Genomic DNA, 23,730 nt, shown 5'->3' with positions numbered 1-23,730 from the left:
TTGGGTACTTTGATGTGAATGAGTGTGCACACCTGGATCTTGTGCACGTTTGTGTGTATTGTGTGTTTGTAGGTATGTTGGGGGATTACATGAAGCCCTATAAATCCATTTGTTGAATGCTTATTAACCCCGTTGCCCTTTACTGTGCTTTTAGTGTATCAGCTTAGTACCATGAAATCTCCTTTTTAGCTCCCTGCTTGCTTTTTGCTCTCGCCGACACACACAGAAGAGATGGCCACATGATAACAGAGCACTGCCGAAGGGTTTGTGTTAGGGATGAGAGAGGGGAAAAAAACAGGTGCTCTCCGTATTGCATCTAAGGCTAAGTACCACACACATACGCAAACATCCCCTCTTGTACACTTTCACAAGCACCTACTCTCCATCTCTTTGCATAACCCGTTTTCCTCTTTTTATCTGTAAAGACCCATATTTCTCGGCCGCCTCTGTCCTCTCCTTCTCTCTCTTGCCCTGTCAGCCATCTTGGCTCCAGGTGGCCAGCAGGGACCGTGCCCCTTGGGTCAGTTTCCTGCCAGCTGCAGTGAGATTGATGAATCAGAGGTTCCGTGGCGGCTCCAGTGGGGTCTCTGAGGGGGCCGGCGTGGCGGACAGGCTCCATCGAACACCAAGCAAGCAGAACTAATGGGCATGCTCAGGAGGAAAGAGGGAAGGAAGGATGGAGAGGTGTGTTTTTGGTATAGGTGGATAGTTTTTGTAGATGGACAGATAGTCACATAGAGACTTCAGAAATTAGGAAAAAAAATGTTTAAGGATAGACTGAACGAATAAACACCAACGAGGGAAATGTAGGAAGGCTGTTACTGTGGTAAGAATACAGTACAAGGACATGTAGATGAATGACAGATGGATGGAAAAAATACTGCAGGGAAGACGGATGAAAAGATGATTTATGAGGAAGGTGTTGGATTAAAGGACAGATAGAGGGACAGTGAAAGACAGAAAGAGAGAAGTAATGATTAAAAAACCTACTTTGAATTCTAATGACTCTAAGAGCCTGCGAAGCATATTTAAATACATTTAGACTGATTTTTACATGGTAATGCTAATTTCAGATGGATGCCAATATTTAAGCAGAGGGTAATGTATTTTTCTAATGTCCTTCCATATGAGACAATCTAATGTTACAGTAGTGGAAACAGTTATAGACACCATCATCCTTCCCTTATTGCCTTCTTTTTATCTCCTTCTATACATTCTGTGCTCATTTTAAACCTTCTATTCCTTTCTGTTGTTGTTGTTGTGTTTGTTCTTTTCTCCCTGTTCTGTCATTGCCTTGTCCTTACACAGGGACACAGACTGAAGGACAGGTGTGTTTGTAAATCTTTTCTATCCATCCACATGTTCCCATGTTTGGGTGTGTCCATGTGTGACCATAGCAGTGTGTTTGTACAACCTGTATGTCATTGTGTCCAGACGGGTACAGTCTGTCCTCTCTGTCTGGTCAACCTTGTGACATCACCCTCCAGCAAAGCATTAGGACACTTCGCCCTACAGATGAGCTTCCTATGAAGAGAAGAGGTTCAGGTTGCCATGGTTACTAGCAGTGCTCCAAAGTGTTCGTTAGGAGGCAAGACTAACTAGCTAATTGGCTAAGTTATATGCATGCCAACAGCCTAATTAGAATGCTATTAAAGCAGTAATGCAGCTACGGTGGGACCCATTTACTATAAACTGTGATTATGTTCATTTTATTATAAGAGTACTCTCAAATATTGGCAATAGCCCCATTTTAGTCATGGTATAGAAGGGTATTTTTGCTCTCTATAACACTTAATTCAGCTGTTTTATCATCATGCTAACATATTTTTATGTACAAGTGAATATAGATACTAATGTTTCTATAAATTATGCATGCCATCCTGATGTTAATGCTTTACATATTTTCAATACATGCAGTACAAGTCTAGCTACACCTGCTCAGTATGACTGCAATACTTTGAGCTTTGTGTGATGCTAAATACCTGTTTTTTATCACTGCTAGACTATATTGCCAAAAGTATTCGCTCACCCATCCAAATAATTAGAATCAGGTGTTCCAATCACTTCCATGGCCACAGGTGTATAAAATCAAGCACCTAGGCATGCAGACTGCTTTTACAAACATTTGTAAAAGAATGGGTCGCTCTCAGGAGCTCAGTGAATTCCAGCATGGAACTGTGATAGGATGCCACCTGTGCAACAAATCCAGTCGTGACATTTCCTCGCTCCTAAATATTCCACAGTCAACTGTCAGCTGTATTATAAGGAAGTGGAAGTGTTTGGGAACGACAGCAACTCAGCCGCCAAGTGGTAGGCCATGTAAACTGACGGAGTGGGGTCAGCGGATGCTGAGGAGCATAGTGCGAAGAGGTTGCCAACTTTCTGCAGAGTCAGTCGCTACAGACCTTCAAACTTCATGTGGCCTTCAGATTAGCTCAAGAACAGTGCTTCAGCAGAGAGCTTCATGGAATGGGTTTCCATGGCTGAGCAGCTGCATCCAAGCCATACATCACCAAGTGCAATGCAAAGCGTCGGATGCAGTGGTGTAAAGCACGCCGCCACTGGACTCTAGAGCAGTGGAGACGTGTTCTCTGGAGTGACGAATGGCCCTTCTCCATCTGGCAATCTGATGGACGAGTCTGGGCTTGGCGGTTGCCAGGAGAACAATACTTGTCGGACTGCATTGTGCCAAATGTAAAGTTTGGTGGAGGGGGGATTATGGTGTGGGGTTGTTTTTCAGGAGCTGGGCTTGGCCCCTTAGTTCCAGTGAAAGGAACTCTGAATGCTTCAGCATACCAAGACATTTTGGACAATTCCATGCTCCCAACTTTGTGGGAACAGTTTGGAGCTGGCCCCTTCCTCTTCCAACATGACTGTGCATCAGTGCACAAAGCAAGGTCCATAAAGACATGGATGACAGAGTCTGGTGTGGATGAACTTGACTGGCCTGCACAGAGTCCTGACCTCAACCCCACAGAACACCTTTGGGATGAATTAGAGCGGAGACTGAGAGCCAGGCCTTCTCGTCCAACATCAGTGTGTGACCTCACAAATGTGCTTCTGGAAGAATGGTCAAAAATTCCCATAAACACACTCCTGAACCTTGTGGACAGCCTTCCCAGAAGAGTTGAAGCTGTTATAGCTGCAAAGGGTGGACCGACGTCATATTGAACCCTATGGATTAGGAATGGGATGTCACTTACGTTCATATGCGAGTCAAGGCAGGTGAGTGAATACTTTTGGCAATATAGTGTAGGTGTTTACCATGTCCGTGCTGCAGATGCATACCTGAAGCTAAACTGGGCCATAGTTACCATTACATTACCAGACCTAAACAATCTACACATTGTACTTGTGTGCAACTTAAGATCTGGCAGTGATATGCATTGTTTAGGTAAAGACAAAGAGTTTTGCTGGGTGTCTCAAACCAGTTTGAGAATCAGAATTTTCTGTGGCAAATCTAAGCTACGTTGTGCTCACTTGTGGTCTTGCTAATTATAATTATGGGGGAAAACATTGGCAGCATTTTGCACATGGCCTGCTTTATGCACAGTCCAACTTTTTGTCAGTGTTCTCAATCAGAAGCACTGTCCTTTCCCATGGAGATGTGAATTTGAACAATGGCAACAGACACTGGAATAAAGAGGAAGCAGTATGCAAGAGTCGGCCAATGAGAGGCTTATGCCAGCAGTCCAGAACAGTGAGTCATCACCACTGTGACAAACTTGGGATCACTGGCTATGTGAGTGCCAACAGCACGAAACCTTCTCAAACCTTGTCAAAATATAAGTGCTGTTCAGTACTACTGCCTGGAATAAAACAAACTGTGACAACGTGCTGCTGTTTAATTTTCACTGTCATGCTGATTTCCTGTTCACTCCACACAGTCTGCATTTAAAGTGATGTCACTGTCTAACTTGTACCAAACAGGCAAAACAACTGCTCCTGCAACATTTTTAATACTGATTAGCATTACAGAGCTCAAAACTAAAACTTGCTTTTTTGTCGATTATGATCTGTGACAATGAGTATTATAGTTTTTCTCAGTCGCTTTGGTACATTTCTCGACTCATACTCGACATTTGCAAAACAGTAAGTGCATTACTCAAAACAACTTGTACAAATAGCAAAACACCATGGATTACCCGCAAAAGCCAGTCTCTTGCTCAAAATCCTTAGTTCATCTCTCAAAAGTAATTATCTGTGTCAATGAAGATGTCAGTGCCATCAGAATGACAAGTCCTTCTGTCATTGTGTGTGGATAACACAGTCAAATTGCTTCATCATGTTGTCATTATAACAGTGTACTCTGGAGGGATGTTCTGATGTAAACTATGGCTAAAGTTCTGATGACAGTTATTGGAAATTGTAAGTTACACCTTAGTGTATGTGGAAGATTGATTGCAAGAGACTGGACAAGATTCACATTTACGCTTTTACTGTTTGTACCGTAATTTGCTGGCAGACCATGACATTGTGATACAGAAAGGAAAAGACAGCACTGCATAGCACAAAGAAAAAAATGTAAAAAAGTAGAAATGTGAACATAGGACAGTCTCCTTAGCATCTACCTCTTCCTCAGTTTTGCCTCCTAACTCTTCTGCCACCAAGCCTCACTTCTCTTTCTCTTCTTCTTCTCTCTGGCTGTTGACCATGTCCAATTCCTTGTCCTTCCATTGTCAGACATTGTAACATTGTGTTATGCTCCAGCTATGTATATACTTGCCAGTTGATGGTTCTTGAGATGCACCTTTGAGCTATTTCAGAAAATCCTAACCCTTCACACATTTCCCTTTGGTAGAGAAAGTCAAGACTCAAGTGGGACCAATTTATTAATTCAGGACAGATATATAAAAAAGTCTAATGGAAATGTATAGAAATATCCTTGTCATATTATGACAACTTGTTCAACCATTTTGCATGTAAAGACTGAACTAATGCCTAAATGTTGTGGGGGGGTGAGACTATTCAACAGAGACCCATTATAATACATTTTGATCAACATGACATAAGCAGTTGATAATGTAGGAAACAGCAGAGAATTGTACATAATCAATTGCATGGATGTACCAAAGCATTTGCAATTTGTTCAAAGAAATGAGAAACTGCTTTTTTGATGTGCACAAGTGACACTGATGTGAAGATTGAACAAGTAGTTTTGAGAATTTCAATTCTGATCTGAGAAATGTACCAAAGCAACTGAAAACCAAAAAAACTGTAAACAGCTAAACCAATTACACAAATGTGAGCAGTTTGCGGAAAAGTAGAAGATCCAACCTGTATTTTTATTAGAAGCCATCCTTCTCACAGGCAACAACAGAAATAGCAGAGAAAAGTCAAGCAGAGGAAATAAAGCCTGATAATGATGGAGGGATAGACTGAAAGAACTGGTCAACATGCCAGACTCAGCGGGAGTTTACATCACAGCACTGGGTGGATGGTTAATGAGAAGCCAACTCTCACACATCCACTGATAGACAACTGCACACACACAACCGAGCCAATCTAAATGATTCAATAAAAAAATAATGTTGGTGTGCAGGAACAGCTTTTAACAAGTCACTGGTGCTGACATATAACACACACACACACACACACACACACACACACACGCGCACACACACACACACACACACAGTAACGTGCAGAGGCAAACCTGGGGACATTACAGAAAAAAGTTTGTAAAGAAAGTTATAATGGAGACGGCGAAAGTAAAGAAATATAAAAGAAACCGTGTGAGTCAGAGAGGCACAAGTTGTATAGCTGTGTGGACAACTGAGAAAAACATACAGACTATGAAAGAGAGCACGTCCTTGTATCCAGCCTATCTGTGTGATATACTGCTGTGTGGCCAAACTGTGCGTCTGCGCCTGTGACAGGCTAATATCCAATATCATTCATGGCTCATCACACACTCCCACTGACTCACACACTCATGCATACACACACACATAGAGCAGGGACACAATGTGTAGTAAGTGACAGGAAGGGTAAAATGACAGCAAGGAGACTGAAGGAACATGAGAAACTAGATTAATTTTATTACCCTCTTTTTCCTCCTCCTTTCCTCCTGCCTCATCCATGTCCATATCTCTTTAAACGGATGAGATGTACCTTATGTTAATAGGGAACAGCTGATTTCCAAAGATATATATTTGACAAATAGATTCCACACTTGAACATTTTTCCCCTTTTGTAACTCCAAACATTCTCCCCTGTTGCACAAAATGTATCAAATGCTCCAGCAATTGAGTAAAAAACAATTGTATCACTCTGCATACATGTAATCGAATTAAGGTAACTAGAGCTAAAATAAACCATTCCAGAGGAGACTCTAAAATGTTTCTAAATTGCATCAACTGAAGATAGCTTAGAAAAGAGATTTTTTTTTAAAACAAGCTCCATTACAAATGACTGCATTTGTTGCTGTACAAATTTTTCAGTTGAATTTTCTTTATTTCATGTCATCCTATTGTCTGACTTTCATTGATCTTTCCTTTTTTTTACTACATTCTATTATCTTTCATCTGTGTTTCTAACCAATAGTTTTAGGTGTGAAGCACGTATAAGTGATAGATGTAGGGATGTAGCCATAGACTGTACATAAAATGTATGTGGCTACAATGATGTCACAGTTGGTTTGTGCATTACTATTTGTTATATGGTTGTCGCCATCTTCCTCTTTGAGACAAGATGATCAAAGGGTGGATCTTAAACACAACTCAGGGATAGTTATACAGTAGCTAATTGTCAATCACAAGGTAGCCCTACCTTCAGAAACCAAGCTTTATTTTGGTCTAAAGGGGACCATAAAATACAAAATTAATATTATGCTGTTTTGATGGAGACTTGAAACTACTGGCTGACACTACACTTGTAAGAAAAATGTTTATTGAGGTAACATGTTAAGGAAGAACTATGGTCCTTTTCTCCTAGACTTCTGTACAATTGGATGTATTTTTGATAACAAAGGAGTCGGCCTCTTCTGGCTGTTTAAGGCACTTCTGTACTGGCTTCACTTTTTAGATGTGGAGGCTACATGTGTCTTTGATTTGAAGTCTTTGAATGTAGCCAGAAATTGTGAGCCTTATGCACACTTCTAACCCACTCGTCTGAGACTTCCTTGTCCTTATTTTGTCACTTATCATCACATTTTAATTGAAATATTGGTATCTGTTAGTTTCACATTGCAGACACTCAAAATTACACATGAAGATGTTTTTGATTGGTTCTGCTCATGAGAATAGCAAAACAAGTATTTTTACTCTCAAGGGCCTCCACTTCAGCATGTTCACCCCCAGTAAAACATCTGAGGATAAAGTACAGAGTGTGTAGAGTAGCAGTCTAAATGCATTATCAGACAAGTCAAGTCAGAGCTACCTTACTAAGGACTTTTAAGTTACAGCGAGGATAAAATGATGAATATGGTAAAAAGGTAGAAGCATAACCACACATGAACACACAGGTCTGCAATGCCAGCATTAGCGTTATTATATCATGCTTTTATACACACACACACACACACACACACACACACACACACACACACACACACACACACACAGGGAAACAGAAAGGTTGGAATATTCTCAGACATCTATTGACGTGCACATACATTAAAAAATCAGTGCACAGGCCCACAGTAATGTGCATGCAGACTGACACACACACACATGCACGCTCTTTTCTGCTGTAGCATTAGTTGAATCGGTAAAAGCACAGACCAGCTGAGCGTTTTATCGCAAACACCCTCGTCAGCATCAAACTCTGCACTCGACCACAACAAGAGTCAGAAAAATCATGTCCAAACTGCATCAAAGTGATCACCACAGGATGACAGTGTACTGAATCGTTTTGCTGGTCTTACTGTTTGAATAAAGTTTGATACTGAGGTCAATGCAAGGGCTGAGATAGACCAAATGTACAACAAATGGAAGAAAGAAAATTAAACAGACTAAAATCACAAGCTTTTTTGCTTGTCACCTCTTACCATGTTTACTCTCTTGTTTTGTACCCCGTTGTTTATTCCTTATTCCTCATTTATTTTATGCACTCACTTTACTTTTCTCACTTTTCCTTTACTTTTCCTCTTGTTCACTGTCTCCTCCACTTTGTTCACATGCTGGATTAATCCCTTAATTGTGATGTTGGCAAATACATACACTCACTTTCAAACACACACACACAGAAAGCGAGGTATCCCCTAATTATGCTGCACAGACTGGAGAATGTGGGAGTTGAATTTCTGTGTGGTCTGAGATAGCGAGTTATGTATGAGAACTGCACATGTGTGTGTGTGTGTGTGTGTGTGTGTGTCTTTCATGTGGTTAATTATGGCCATGTCTGCACAGGGCCACAAGCCACATCCATTGTGTTCCCCACTGAGCTGAAAGGGAAAGTGTAGGTGGTGCATGTGTGCTTTGTTTTGTGCTTGATCTGAGAAATCCATACAGGGCACACAAACACCTCAAAACAGAATATACTGTCGCTCTTGGTCGCTGTCATCAGTGGATATTTTACCACTATATGTTGAGGAATGAACAGAGGAAGATGGCAGGATGGTGGAATGCAGGAAACAGTTAAGGATTGTACAGTTGTATTTGTATTTATATAGAAAAACCTTGCCCTTGCGGATGCACTTTGCAATACATTCTGCAGGGAAGACAATAAACATCTCTGGTATGCAAAGAACAGAGCTGGTGGACTCCTACAGTATCACTAAGATGTGGAGTCTACATAATGCACACGGCAAGAGCTGCTATCACAAGCTATGTTTAGTGTGAAATCATAACAGGATGATGCCATGGTGCCGGGGAATAAATCAGCATAACCAGTTGCAGCAGCAGCAGCAGCATGAATGATCAGAGGAGAGTGAGAAAGCGAGCTTGTCAGATTATATAAACTGAGTCAGCTGATACTGATCAGCTGAGGGCGTGTGCAACTTCAGTGCTCTGCTGAAAGTAGTGCGATGCTCTGCAGGTTCACTCATCCCTGCCTCCTCTCGTTGTTTCCTCCAACACTTCTTCCCATCTTGTGATCATATCACGAAGTTCTTTCGAACTCCCGTCTGGCTCATGCATGGTTGCCACATCCTCCTCTAATTGTGAATGTGTTTGTGATATTGAATTCCTTACTTCTGGGGACAAAATGGCCTTATCTTAAGAGATAGATAAAGACGCATTTTGAAGTTTTAGGATTAAGTTGCAGTAATGAATTAAAACAATTTGGTTAGAATTCGTATAACACAAGATATACACTACATTAAAGTACAAGGTATACGGTTGATTAATTGATTAGATGTCTGTCTCATACATAGTTGCCACATACTCGTCTAATTGTGGAAGTGTTTGTTGATATTGAATTCCTTACTTCTGGGGACAAAATGCCCTTATTTTAAAAGATAAATTATAAAGAAAAAACAATGGCATAACACAAGGCATACAGTGCAAGTAGTTGATTAATTGATTAAATGAAAGATGTAAAAATCAATTGACACCAATTCTGACATTTGATCAACCTTACATAAATAAAAGGTGGCCATCACTGCTTCAAGGTTTCCAGGTAGTAGTAGCTTTTTTGTGCCTAATATCATTGTAAAATGGAAATATTGGGGTTTTGGACACTTGCCTGGATAAAGAAATGCATATTATTGACGATATAGGTCTATTAATTTCTGAGAGCATGTGGGACATTATTTAAGTAGCACATTCTGCAATAATTTTTTTTTCATTCTGCAATAATAAGACACACAGCTCACAGAAATGTACTGTATAATCACTATCAGTGTCTTTCTTTCCCTCTCACACTCTTACCTGTAGCCTGTCCCTGTCTTTTTTGTACGTGTTTTTTTTGTCATATTTCCACTCTCCTTTCCATTGCAGCTGTCCCTCAGAGCTACAGGCTACCAGCCTTCTTTCCTCTTCCTACAGTCTGTATAATTGGATGTCCATATCCATGCAAATATCAGAAATGTTTCAAATTAAATTTGCCTGACTCTCACTGGCTTTTTTTGTAATTGGTTACACTATTTGCAAAACCAGACAAGTTAGTTTATGTCACCTTGTACATTAATTTACATCACCTACATATTATGTATGTGGTTGTACTATCATTTGAAGGACTTTCAGTGGCTGTAGCATATTTGACTGAAAACTAGCATTTAAAAATATGTGTAAAAATGTTTGTCACACAGTGTACGATAAAGGGAAAGCAAGTCAAAGATAGGGAGTGAGGAAAAGTGTTTCTCTCAGTTCGATTGAAATAGTGGTGGAGGTTGTATTTCACAGTCAGAGAAAAGAAGAAATAGAAAGACAGTTCAGAGGTTGAAAGGAGACAAGGTGAGGACAGATCTGCTGAGGTTTCATTAGCAAAGGAAGAAAGACAAAAATGAATTGTGTTCTTCTCCATCCTGATTAATAACCCTGTTAGCCTTTTTAACAGTCCTCCTCAGCCTTTTCCCTCTATCTCTCCAGTCCTGCTCTTTCTCTTTTTGACCTGTCAGCTAAAATGTGCTTTAATCAAATCAAATATGCTGAATACCTACAAAAGATGAGCTGGTAACCACCCCCTGCCCTTATCTTAATTACTTTCTGTTTCACTTTTCACTTTCTTGAAGTTTAGTTTGTCTTTTTATAGCTTGTGGTTCGCAGTTTCAACAGTGCTACTATGGTAACAGCAGGGGAGTGGGTGTTAGCAGCTAATCCTGTTTGGGTGTCATGGTGACATTGCTATGGCACCCAGTAGGAGAGCGACACGAGCTTTCTTCTCTTTAACCATATTTCATCAGGAAGGATTTAGGAGGTCAAAGGGCCGCTTTCAGACAAGTCAAAGTTTACAAATGATGTGGTAAATTGGAAAAATTTGAAAAGATCTGGTAATCTTAAAAAGGTCTATGAATCTAACCTGTAGAAAGTTGTCGCCCAACTGGAGTTTCATGCAGTTCTACAGAGGTTTTTATCATTTTTTACCTAAGGGTTTTCATTTTCCAACTTCACTGTTTTGGTTCAGAAGTAGTTTTCATTTCCTTTCAGCAAACTATGCTGATAAATCCAACCCAGCACCAAACAGGAGACAAAGTCAGCAACAACTGGTGACTATAATGGAGGAGTTAGAAAGTAAAGAGTCAGTTATTTCTTCCAGAGTCGGAGGAGACCAAAATAAAACTAAAACTAAAGCAAATATTGGACTTTTGGACTGTATTAGACTGTATTTTTGAGGTGGCTAGAAGCATGACCCAATTAAGTGCTAAATGAATTCTAGGCTCCTGCTTTGGCAAATCAGACATAGTCCAGTCCAGCTAATTTGCTATTAAACAAGACACCTGTTTCAAAATTCACATTCGAGTCCGCACAAAGACCCTGTAATTAAACCATGTGTTGTTTACCAAGGGGAATTGTTATTGACTCCAGCTGCCATTAGAAATAATTGACATATCAGTTACAGTGCTCTTAAAGCTATGGATTTGCACCTCTCTATTATTTTCTCACCGACACACACAAGCACACGTCGATGTTGTCCCGTTGTATCTCCGTTTCTCCATTTTCACTGTGTTGTGCTCTGGTCTCGCTCGACTGGACATTAACCAGGGGAGGAATGATGGAGCAATGCTTAACAAACACCCGCAAATACATTCACAGACGAGGCTTTCGCGGCACTCTGCGGGGAGATAGAGTGGTGTGTTTGGTTCTGATAGGAGCAATTCAACATGCACAGAGAGCAAGAGAGACTGACAGAGGGAAAGAGAGAGAGACTGAGGGTTTTCTTTTATTTGTCGTCCCAGAGAAACCTGCTCTCTACAAGCAGGACATGGAAGTAATTCTGTTTCACAAGTAGTGAATCAATATTTCATAGTGATTCTAGTGCAAATCAGTGCTGCTGTATTTCTAATGGTTTGCCCACGCCACAGCTGGTATTGGATGCTGGTCTTTTTTATTTAACATAATAGTTTAAGCTCCCCTCTTCCTTTGTGGCATCATGTTGTCCTCTTAGAGATGCTGGTATGTTGCGTTGATCCAGGACTCCTCCTGTTCCTCACCATCAAGGGGCAAGCTTGGTAGCATCACAGTTATCTACTTCTTAGGGTACAAGAAGGAAAGAAAGGAAGGAAGGAGGAAAGAAAGAAAGAAAGTTGACCAAGCTATCTCTTTAAAAAATCCATTGGGCTGCCTCTAGAAGAGCAGTGTGACTACAGCCAAATGGGAACCATTTTTTGTTTTTTTCTGCTTTCATTTTCATTTTAAACTAATTGCCTAATAGCTTCATCTTAAATCTTCTTCCATTACCTATCTGCCCCCTTCTTTTACTCAGTATCCTATTTATTTATGTATATTTTCTCACATGCGAAACACTAATTTCTTTATGCAGCTGACATGTCTGCATTAAAGAGAAAAGGCCTTTGTTTTGTAGTTGTTCGATTGGTTGTCTAGATCCAATATACTTTTCTCATTACAAATGTATTAATAGATTTATTGTTTTCCATCCAAATCCAACTTGCATTTCAACGTGAGCAGTTGAATCTACTTCTGTTTTAAACATTCTGTCTTAAAGTTCAAAATTATACCTCAACTTCATTGAACAACATTTTCCATGGTTATTGGCCCATCCTGCATCATATCTGAGGAAACCATATGTCAACACAGTGGGGCTCAGGCACATGCACATCTGTGGGCACACACACACTCATGCAATGTTTGATCTCAGTAGGTAAAGACCCAGAAGGCAAAATCCAGTCCTCGCTCACATCTAGCACATTGTCACCGTGTGAGTGTGTGGTTTGTGTGTTCCGTGCTGCTGTCATTGTGACCAATGGGTTTGGTTTGAGTTACTTTTCCAGTTAGGATCTCGTGCTGTAGGTGTGACACTTATAAATTTGTTTTAATACCTTTAATGTTTTGTTTATTGGTCCCTGATGTTGATCCTAGAATACGTGTTTGCACATGTGCATGATGTGTACACTGCATATATATAAAGCAGCTATCATGTGTTGCAACCAACCTGTAGTTCAGCCTCAGTGCATAAGGATCTGAGAAACACAAACACAGGCTTTGTCTATGTTTTTGTTCTTATTGTACTAATTATTATATATTTTCAGACTTTTTTTATTTTCTGAAATTGGAGTTTGAGACAGTGGCTATAGGTACAGTGGAGCCTTTTTCATATAATTCAGGTTTAATGTGGAAAAAATAACCTATAAACACACAAATCATACCTACTACAGCCTGTTTTCTTAGATGGGAGACATGGAATTCTAGGTATGCTATAATTGGAATTTCTTGACTGTCATTCAGCTTCCCATTGCATGCAAAGTCTCAGTCTTTTTTCTGATTGGTTGTTTCAGCTGATGGCAGTATCACAGTGACACCAGCATTGGACTCTTTGTTTATTTGTTTAAATGATTTGGCTGTTTCTCCAAACCTTCATTCAGCCCACTCTTTGTGCATCTCCCTGCTATGCAGACAGGATAATTGATTGAGAGCACAGGGAGACATTAGAAGATTGGAGGAGGGAAAAACAAATGGACAAAAAAGGAGAAGAAAAACATAGTGAGCAAAAGGAGAGGTGGATATGGACAGCAAAGTGGGACCTACTGTAAGAAGAGGAGGGAAGGGCAACAGATGAAAGAATACGCTAACGAGCACAACTTTACTCGTGAAAGGATGCAGGAAATGTTTGGGATGACAAAGAGAGCAATGGAGAGGAAACAAATTATACAATGTTGAAAATCTGTTGGGCTGCACAGTGGCGTAGTGGTTAGCACTTTCGCCTTGCAGCAAGAAAGTCTCTGGTTCGCGTCCCGGCTTTCCCGGGATCTTTCTGCATGGAGTTTGCATGTTCTCCCTGTGCATGCGTGGGTTTTCTCCGGGTACTCCGGCTTCCTCCCACAGTCCAAAAATATGCTGAGGTTAATTGATTATTCTAAATTGCCCGTAGGTGTGAATGTGAGAGTGCTTGTTTGTCTTTGTATGTGGCCCTGCGACAGACTGGCGACCTGTCTAGGGTGTCCCCTGCCTTCACCTGAGTTAGCTGGGATAGACTCCAGCCCCCCCCGCGACCCTAGTGAGGATTAAGCGGTGTATAGATAATGGTTGGATGGATGGATGAAAATCTGTTTAATTCACCTACATAATGGGAATAATTACTTGTTTAGACATGAGACCACATCTGTCCTCTGTCATGTTGTTTCGCACATATTCATATCAGGAGTGATTATTGTTATTAAACAATAGTTTTGACTATATAGCAGTGTCAGAAATGAGGGTGAAATACTGTGCAGTCTTTTATTCCAAATAGCTTCAGTTTAGTAGCCCATGGTTCATTTTCTTAACACTGAAAAGATTGTATTCCTGCTATGACTGAACCAAAGTGACATTGTCATATTTCAAGTGAAACTCCAGCGGGATGACATTTGTAAGCAACTAATGAATAATGCCAGTTTTAATATAGCGTATCAATATACTGCTGTATGTTCTTGTCTATAAGACCTTTCAGTCTGTCTGTCTTCCTTGGAAGTCACAACAGCACGATCAACTCAAGAGGCATATTAAATGACTCACATGAACACACACACACCGTACCGTGAGTCATGCAATGAGTTACATAGTATAGTAATCTATCTTGTCCTGTCAGTTTAACCAGCAGCTACTCTGATCTTAATGCACTGCAGTGATCTGTGTGCTTGCATGTCACTTCACTTTGTCTTCATTTGTATCTCTGCGTGTGCGTCCTCTGCATGTACTAAATTGGATGTGTGTACATGTGTGTGTGTCTGCAGATGAATTCTGAATTCAGGACTGTCACAGTGTGCGTGCGTGCGTGCGTGTGTGTGTGTGTGTGTGTGTGTGGAATCTGTCTCACTGCGTGGTGAGGCAGGAGGCAGTAGAAGTCGTGATAAGTCAGCCTGCATGCACACACACATATATACACACAACAAAATGCAGAGCTGGAGAGGGAGCATTTTACAGTTGATAAGGAGCAGATGAAAAGAGTATGCTAGAATGGATGGATGAGTGAAAACTGTATTTGTCTGCACTTTCATCTCTTCATTTTTCTTCCCCTCATATACTGCTTTCTTTTTCTTTCCACCATCTCCTGCCTTTCTTTCCCTCCTTCTCCTCTCTCAAGGGTAACAGTTACCTCCCATCAGACATCAGCTAGTGTACACACACATCCACACGCTTGTACACACACTCTCTAAAACACACACACACACCCACACACACACACACACACACACACACACACACACACACACACACACACACACACACACACACACACACACACACACACACACACACACTGGCTGTCTATATTAGATGATTTATGCTCCCGTGTTCTTTTATTTTTAGACCAATTACTCTGTTTCTCTTTCTCCTCTGTCTAGATCTTTTTTGCTCTCTTTTTTCAATTCCCTCTTCTCTCTTTTTCACCGTCTTCTAAATATTGTCTCCTGTTTTCCACGCTTCAGACTCTGTTTGCAGACTATTTTCGATGTTTGTTTTACCATCCTCCCCCAGTCAAAGACATACAGGTCAGTTTGACTTTAACTCAGCACTGTCACCTTTACGGATGTAAGGCTCAGTTTGCTTGTATGTTAGGGGTTTTGGAGTCGCAGGTGGTCCATCCATGGTCTTTCCCAATTTTCCTCCTACTACACGCTGCCTTCAGACCTTGTGACCCAGAGCAGGAGAAACAGCTGAATAAATTGAATGAGTGAATAAATAATTCATTTTGAAAAAAGCCAAATAGTAGACTGGTTACTGTCTGTTTTCTCATGGACATGTCAGCTGGGACTGTGTTTATTGACAGGGTTTAGCCTCTGTGTGAAAGCGAGATAAATTGATGAAGGAAGAAAGGTCTAACGTGACATTTACTGTGTGAGGCAAAGACAAACTGAGATAGATGATGTGACATGCTACCTCCTGTGACTACAGGTAGTTAGCATTTAAGAGTCGTGAAATGTCTTGACTTGCACCAGCATTTGTCTTTAAATCTTGACACATCAAGCCGATCACTTCGCATTTAGTCATGTCTTTTCTAAAAGTTGCCCTTGAAAATTACACAAAAGCTAAAGCTCAGAGCAATTATCAGATTCATGGATCAGCCTGAGAGGACATGTCATCTGTATCCACAAAAATTGTTATGGAAAGACAAATGTGAGTCATTTTTATCACATTAGACACAAGACTCACGCTAGTTGATGATCAAGGGCCACAGACAGATTGTGTGTCAAGACTTTTGTCACATGCACGCAAATAGACTCTCCATTTGTCTTTCTTTCTTGCTTGCTGTGTTCATCTAGTAGCTACAGTGCCAGTTGCCTGGAAACAGGAGTTTTTGTCTTTCTGTAAACTTTGATATTCAGAATGCTGCAGGAAACAAAATATGATTTAATATGGGTTCACATGAATGCAGAAAAAATTGAAAACGTTTTTTTTTAATTTTCATTCTCATTTTCCAATCATAGACAAAAAATCATCAGCTACATTACAGTAAGCTGTGTGGCATGAAGACACGTGGACGTGTTGGTTGCCAGAGTACAAACCATGGCTGTGTGTGTGTGTGTGCGTGCTTGCATGTGTGTGTTCATGTGTGCATTCCAGTCCACAATTGAAGGTGATCTTTCAAGGGTCAGAAGTCACTGATGACCACAAAGCAATCTTTCCACGTCTCGCTCTCATGTGCACAGACACAAGTGTAGTCTTTAATCAGACATAATCCTTGTCCAGAGGCCCACGGATTGGAGCTTAAGTCTGTTAATGAGATTCATGTCGAACATGTGTTCTAGTATGTTAATAGCATGTTTCCAACGTGTTAGATCTGTTTCATTTCAGCAATGTCTTTCAATGAGACTCTCAAGTGGTGTGAGATAAGGCAGACTATGCTGTATTTTGCGGAAGTTATCTTCTGTTTGCTATACTGCCTACACTGCCTGTAGCTAAAGACTGGATATCTTATATGTATAATTACATATGTAAACCTCTTTATGTCTTGTTTGTCGTCATCCTTTGCTTATGAAGCATTCATGCTCTCTTTCATATTTCTTGTTTGGATTTTCTCCTAGATAGATGTATTGGTATTACCAATACTGGAAATAACGGTGACTCTACATACTATAGATATTTTACTACTTACGTTTTCAATTTGTTTCGATACTTGTCTCCTTTGTGCTTTGGGTAAAGATAGCCTGCAGTTCAGCCAAAAAGTCCCTGAATTTTGATGTTCCTGTTGGTCACAGCTGAATCATTAATGGCGTCACATTCAAAATTTATTTCTGGCAAATTTTCAGTTGGGACACATAGAATAATATGTTTTGATGTAATGTCACAATTTTAAGCTTAGATTTAGTTCATTTTCCTGACAGACAAATAATATCACAGATCCGTAGTTCAAAGACCATCCAAAAAGCAGAAAATCTGACCATTCTTTCTGTTTTCAGTTTAATATTTTCAGTTTCTGGCTGATTAATGGTGGTATTTGGGTGATTTCTGTAGAGATAATCATCTTTTTAAGCCCATGGATTCAGACAGAGTTAGCTTTCTGGCATAACTTAGGTAGAGTAATATTTTGAGCCTTTTATTGCAGAAGACTCTAGAATATGTCAGCACAGGCCCTGTCCATATTTTTTCCTATTTATTTATACTTTATTTAATCTTTGAGACCCATTGCACCAGGCTGTGAGAGTAAGTGAAGGAGTAGAAAATGTTTTTCCCTTTTCTACTCACAGAGCACGGTGGCTGACAACGATGATTGACAATATATCAGGTTTTACAACCCAAGGTGCTATCAGAGTTCAGCATTGCTTTCAGAGCCTTTCTCAGTACAATCTCAGTAGTACAAGTGTGTTTCCTTCTGCTGAGTGACTATGAAAAGATGATAAGTGAATGTTCTTAGTGCAGGGCAAAGGGTAGGGATGGAAAGTTTAATTTTTCTCTTTATGGCTGTTAGCTGAGGTGAACTCACTTTCTACATAACAAAAAGATTGTTAAGTAATGAGACAGTGCCAGGTGCTGTGACATTATTAATCGACAGCTGTTCCTTTGAGTGTTGTCAGCTTTGATTGTAAGTCTTTTTAAAGTAGATGACAGGAAAACACACGCAACAGTAACAAAAGCACGACTTAACTTCAAAATTCCAATGCAATTAAAAAGAACTCCTTTGAGTAAAATAAATGTTGTAACTATAATAAATTTACCCTTTTATATATGCTGTACATGTCACAAAAGCTGTTAAATCTGTCTTTGCAGTCATTTTTCTACTTCTATTGGTTAATTTGGAGAAATTAAGATGGTACTACAGCAATGTTAAAGTTGTTAATCTGCTGCCAAACTACTTAATCAGTTAAGTAGTTGGCCACTTTGATAACTGATTAATCAGTTTAGATGGAGTTTTTAGTTAAAAAAGAATTTCAATTTCCAGCTTTTTAAATATAAATATTTTCTTGTTTCTCTGGTCCTCTGTGACAGCACACACTTTACAGTGTGTATGAGTTGCTGACAAAACATAACATTTGAGGATTTTATCTTGGGCTTTGGGAAATGCTGATCAACATTTTTTGCCATTTTCAAACATTCTATAGACCAAAGAAGTAATCGCGAAATTGGGAAAATAATTGGCAGATTGTTACTTGCAGCCATACTGCCAAATTGTATGTGTTTTACAGAACAGGTATTTAATTATACTGCAGCTCTTGTATTCGAAACAGTGTGTCATTTTGTTTTTTAGATGTAAAAGCTGTATTACAGACCAAAGGCATGTGCAGAATTACAGAATAACACACTAAAGTTTCATGTTAAGTTCAGTACAATCGACTGGTAGTAATTGGCAAGTAAGTGTATGACACTGATCACAGGAGAAGTACACAATTTCACACGTACACAGAAGCACACACAGTGGTTGGTACACACACATACACGTAGACACACACACATAGACACACAATAGGATGCTGACAGAAGAGTAGTAATTAGGACCATGTACTGTGGATATTCTTGGTACAGTCCTGTCATGTGTGTGTGTGAGTGTATGTGTGTGTGTCTGTGCACGGATGTGTGTGCGTGTATGTGTGTGTGATAGAGAGAAAGAAAGTCTGCTACTGCCGCTGCTGCTGCAGCCCACAGTTTCCATGGTAACGTCGAAACCCATCTTGGTCTCTATGGAAACTTCTGGTTGGCACCCACAGAGAAAGAGAGATGAGGGGAAGAAAGAGAGAGGAGGTGAAGATGTAGAAGAGAGGGATGAGAGAGAAACAGGAAGTAGGAGAGAGAAAAAGAAATGGGGGAGAAGGAGTTAACCATTAATGAGAAAGAAGGAAAAAGTGTCAAACCTTTGTTCACAGAACTTTATTAAGTGTCAAAGGAGTTGGATTTACCAGCAGTTACAGCCTCACATGAGCTGTTGATTGGCTTTAGTTGGGGAAGATGTGGTTGTTGGTTCAAATCCCAAAATCTGACGAAGAGGTCGTACATATAATGTATTTATAGAACGCACTTTATTCGTAGAGTATTCCATGTTCCTTATAGCTTCGTCTTCTTTTCCGAACTGTAGTGTTTGGTTTTGATAATGATATTGAGATTGTGCACAGTGCCTCTATAAAAAAATATTTACCCCACTTGGAAGTTCTCCCACTTTTTTTGCTCTCTGAAATTGAGTCATCTTCACTTAATTTTTAATTAATAGAGACTCTTTCATGTCAAAGTGAAAACTGGTTTCTACAAAGTAATGTTGATTAATTAAAACTTAAAATGTAAAATAAGTCATTTTTATAGGTATTGCACATGAGTGTATGAATTAGATTTTTTTTTGTCCACCTTTTTGACGACACATGCATGTGCTGTGGACATCTTAAATAAGCAAATTTTGAAATAAAAATGTTACAAGAATTCACCAAAAAATACTCTTTTATGTCAGAGTGAAAACAGATTTCTCCAAGGTAATGCCATTTAATTAAACATTCAAAATCATGATTTTTTTTGAAGGTATTGTACATGATTTATCTACAAAGTGTATGGACTGGACGCTAAATCATTCTATTTGTCCGCCTTTTGTGACATATTAAATAATAGAGTTTTGAAATAAAAGTATTGTCTTTAATGCACTCCTGCTGCTTTCATGGTTGAGACCGTTCAAAGCGTTTTATTTTTTTTCCTGTGTTCTTGTTGATCTATTGAAAACTGCTTGAAAGCTACAAGCTACATGCGTAGACACACATGGACTATGATGTGTCCGTGGGATCTTTCAAAAGCAGCTTAATGGCTAATCCTGTCTTGCAGCACACACACACAAACACAGAAGGTCATTGCAAATGGAAACATTGTCCGCTGTATGGTAGAATGTCGATACTATAATCTGATTGGCCTAGTTGATGGATAGGTGGTTTGGTTGACCTATCACAGTTAACTGAATTATTGCTCCCACATACTCACCTTTCGGTCATTCTGTCTGCCTTCGTTTCTCTCTCTCTCTCTCTCCATCTCCTTAGTCTGCCTCTCTTCCTTTGCGCTCCTCATCTCTCGCACTCTCTCATCTTTTCTCTCTCATTTCTTTCCAGTCCCTAGCCAAATTAGTCGTGCCCCTTACGGATTTCGCCCTTTATGGGTCTGTATGAATGGAAGGAAGAGAGGAAGGGAAGTGTGTGTGTGTTTGTGTGTCAGGCTAAGCTGTTCCTACCAGATGTTTTCCTTTGTTTTATTCTTCTGAGCGCTGCACTGTCTGCCTGTCACCGGCAGATACACTGCCTGGATGTGTGTATCTGTTTGAGAGAGAGAGTGATAAAGAGCTTTTGAGAGGGAGGATATGTGTGCTTGAGATTAATTACTTCTACGTAGACTACTAATACGCACAGTGTGGTGGAGGGTCTGCAGTACAGATGATGAATATTTTAAAAAAATCTATTCTACAGGCTGTGAAATTGATACACACACACACACACACACATAGCAGAGGAGAAGAAGACAGGTATTTGATGTAAAAATCTTTATCTTTATCTTTAAGCTTCTTGGATACTTTGTGCCAATAAAGAACACTGGATGGACTTGAATTGCAATGAGAAGAGGTTGCAAGAGACAGAGAGCGAAAACCAAACAAGTTTAAGACAGCTTTCTGAGCAGACGGTTCAGGTGTAGAATGCCCTGGCCTAAAAATCAACTTGCCTTTCAAGTTGTCTGTCTTTCAAACCATCCAAATCCTCCGAATTAAAATTCATGTCATTTCCTCCACTGTCAAGTTGCTTGAGCATTTCTAAGTGTGGGAAAACACGTCCAAATGGCAGTTTGTATGATAATCACATCATTAAGAACAAGAAAATTCAAAGCGTGAGCTGTTTATCATTATCTAATACTTGTAATCTGGTGTCAGCTGTGATTCTTGAGACAGGTTTGATGCGGTGCTCTGAAAAATCCAACTGAAATGCTGTTTAAACCCGACTTGATCAGGAAGTTTACGATGCTAATAGGACTGTGGAAGCACAGCAGTCATGTCAGAGCTGTGGTTACATGAATGACTAATTCCCATGGCTCTCGATGTGTGTGTGTGTGTGTGTGTGTGTGTGTGTGTGTGTGTGTGTGTGTGTGTGTGTGTGTGTGTGTGTGTGTGTGTGTGTGTAACTGGTCAAATGGTAGTATGATGTAGTCGTTCTCCGTGCTGAGAGCTTGTTTGTTTAGCTGGACCTACTTTAGACGAACATCAGCCTTAGCAGTAAATCTTAATGCAACCGTTGTATACAAGAGCTTGCCCAATACTAACGCAGGGTTTTAACTGAAGCAACATTTTAGTTGAGAAAGACTGAACATTTGAATATTTTAAAGTACTTTTTTAGCAATGGTTTGCCATTAGCTTTGACGTTTTGTTTGACTTTTTTCTTGACCAGAATTCCCATGCCAATAGTAGTTTTATTGAGCTGAATGGCCTCACTGTACTGTATTCTAAAATCGGCAACAATCTAATAAATTGTGCATTAAGAAATAAACAATTACTCCAGTAAATACAGGAAAATATCAAATGTTGAAATTAAAATGTCATTTTTAGTTTCATATTATCTTATTCAACAGGAGCTCGTCTATATTTGTGTTTATCTACATGAATGTATTTAAAGAAGACTTCTATCCAATATTGGCATTTTTTTACAGTTCTGGTTCCATTTCATAATGTCCCTTTTCCTCATAATGTTGTTGCCATTAATCCCTGATCATACATCAGAGGGGAGATGACATAATACATGGAACAAAATGAAGCTACAGGGAGTTATCTGTCTCTCTTATACTTTCCTTTTTCCCTCTAAAGATGCATGTAACACAGCCAGACTAATTTGGAGTCTTTATTGATAATGCACAGGTACTGTGTACACTACCAGTCAAAAGTTTGGACACACCTTCTCATTCAATGCTTTTATTTTTTTCTATTATTTTCTGCATTGTAGATTAATAGTGAACATTAACACTTTTTTGTTTACAACATAATTGCATATATGTTCTTATATAGTTTTGATGTCTTCAGTATTAATCTATAATGCACAAAATAATGAAGTAAAAACCATTGAATGAGAAGGTGTGTCCAAACTTTTGACTGGTACTGTATATGCTTGTAAAAAAGACCTTTGTGACATTCTACCTAAATCTCAAGAGGCTGAATCTGTAACCTTGTGAAGCTATTTGGCTGCGACGCTCCAGCTTCAGGTTCAGCGAATTCTTCCCAGGGATAAGGCTGAAGCCTGGAGAGACCTGGCTGGCCTTCTGTCCTAAACCTCCTGCCCTCTGTGTGCCTGTGTCCATGGGAAAACGGCGGGAACAAGAGGAGGAGCAGGAACTGAGATGGATGGATGGACTGATAGAGATAAAAATGGTTTTATTTTGAAAAAAAAATACACCTCATGGGGGCAGAGAGCGAGGACGTAAAACACTTCTGAATATAGAGTATTTGTATTTACACAAAAGTGTTGCATGTCGCCATGATTGCATTTTAGATTAAAACTTAACTAAAAAGTCTGACAGATGATTAGGTGGATGATGAACTGTTTACAACTTCGCAATGATCAGAAAATTATATAATCCTGTTCTCTTCAAGGGCCATTTGAGGACATTTCCCAGGACCCCCTTAGGCAGGAGGTCATCACTATGACAACAATCTCTGAGGAATTTTGTAGTAGAAATGCTGCTTTGTGTGTCTGTGTTTGTGCGTCTGTGCATGCTCAGATGCATGCAGTCCTCACATCAGACAGAAGCCTCTTTGGACAGGAAGAGAGCCACTTTGGTTAAATAATCAGAATACTTTGATTGTGTACACGATTACAAGTTAGACAAATACAAGCTCACATATAAATAATCAAACACACACATACACGCACACACACACACACAAACACACACACACACACACACACACACACACACCAAAAGCCACACAAACAGTAACAGAACATCTTGTTCAGCTTGATACACTCAGAGGAGAAGGCGAGTAAGCTGCCAGCACTGCTAAGACTCACAAGTCATATTCAAGGTCTTTGGTGTTGGTGTGGGAAAAATAAATTATTGTGAATGAATGTGTGTATCCTGCTAGTTAACGTTCTGTACTCTAACTTTTACTCATTTCTCACTGCAATATAAAATCCTGCACCTCCATAGAAACAGCACAACTCAAAGTATAAAAGAACTGCAGTTTGACACAGACAACGAAAGTTGACTTTATTTGACTCTCTTTTATTGCTTATTTTACAAAAGCTGAAGAAAACTGGAATCA

The 23,730-nt window shown here is 39.8% G+C and overlaps 1 protein-coding gene across 18 annotated transcripts in view; it reads left to right on the top strand.

Annotated features, from left to right (window-relative positions):
- The window catches only part of cacna1c (calcium channel, voltage-dependent, L type, alpha 1C subunit), a 216,207-nt gene that overhangs the window by 104,337 nt on the left and 88,140 nt on the right, over positions 1-23,730 (top strand). The window lies entirely within an intron of this gene.

The sequence above is a fragment of the Amphiprion ocellaris genome, chromosome 21, assembly GCF_022539595.1.
Source record: "Amphiprion ocellaris isolate individual 3 ecotype Okinawa chromosome 21, ASM2253959v1, whole genome shotgun sequence".
In the NCBI taxonomy this organism is placed as follows: domain Eukaryota; kingdom Metazoa; phylum Chordata; class Actinopteri; family Pomacentridae; genus Amphiprion; species Amphiprion ocellaris.
The sequence above is the reverse complement of the archived record's forward strand: the minus strand, read 5'-3'. Positions and strand labels throughout refer to the sequence as shown.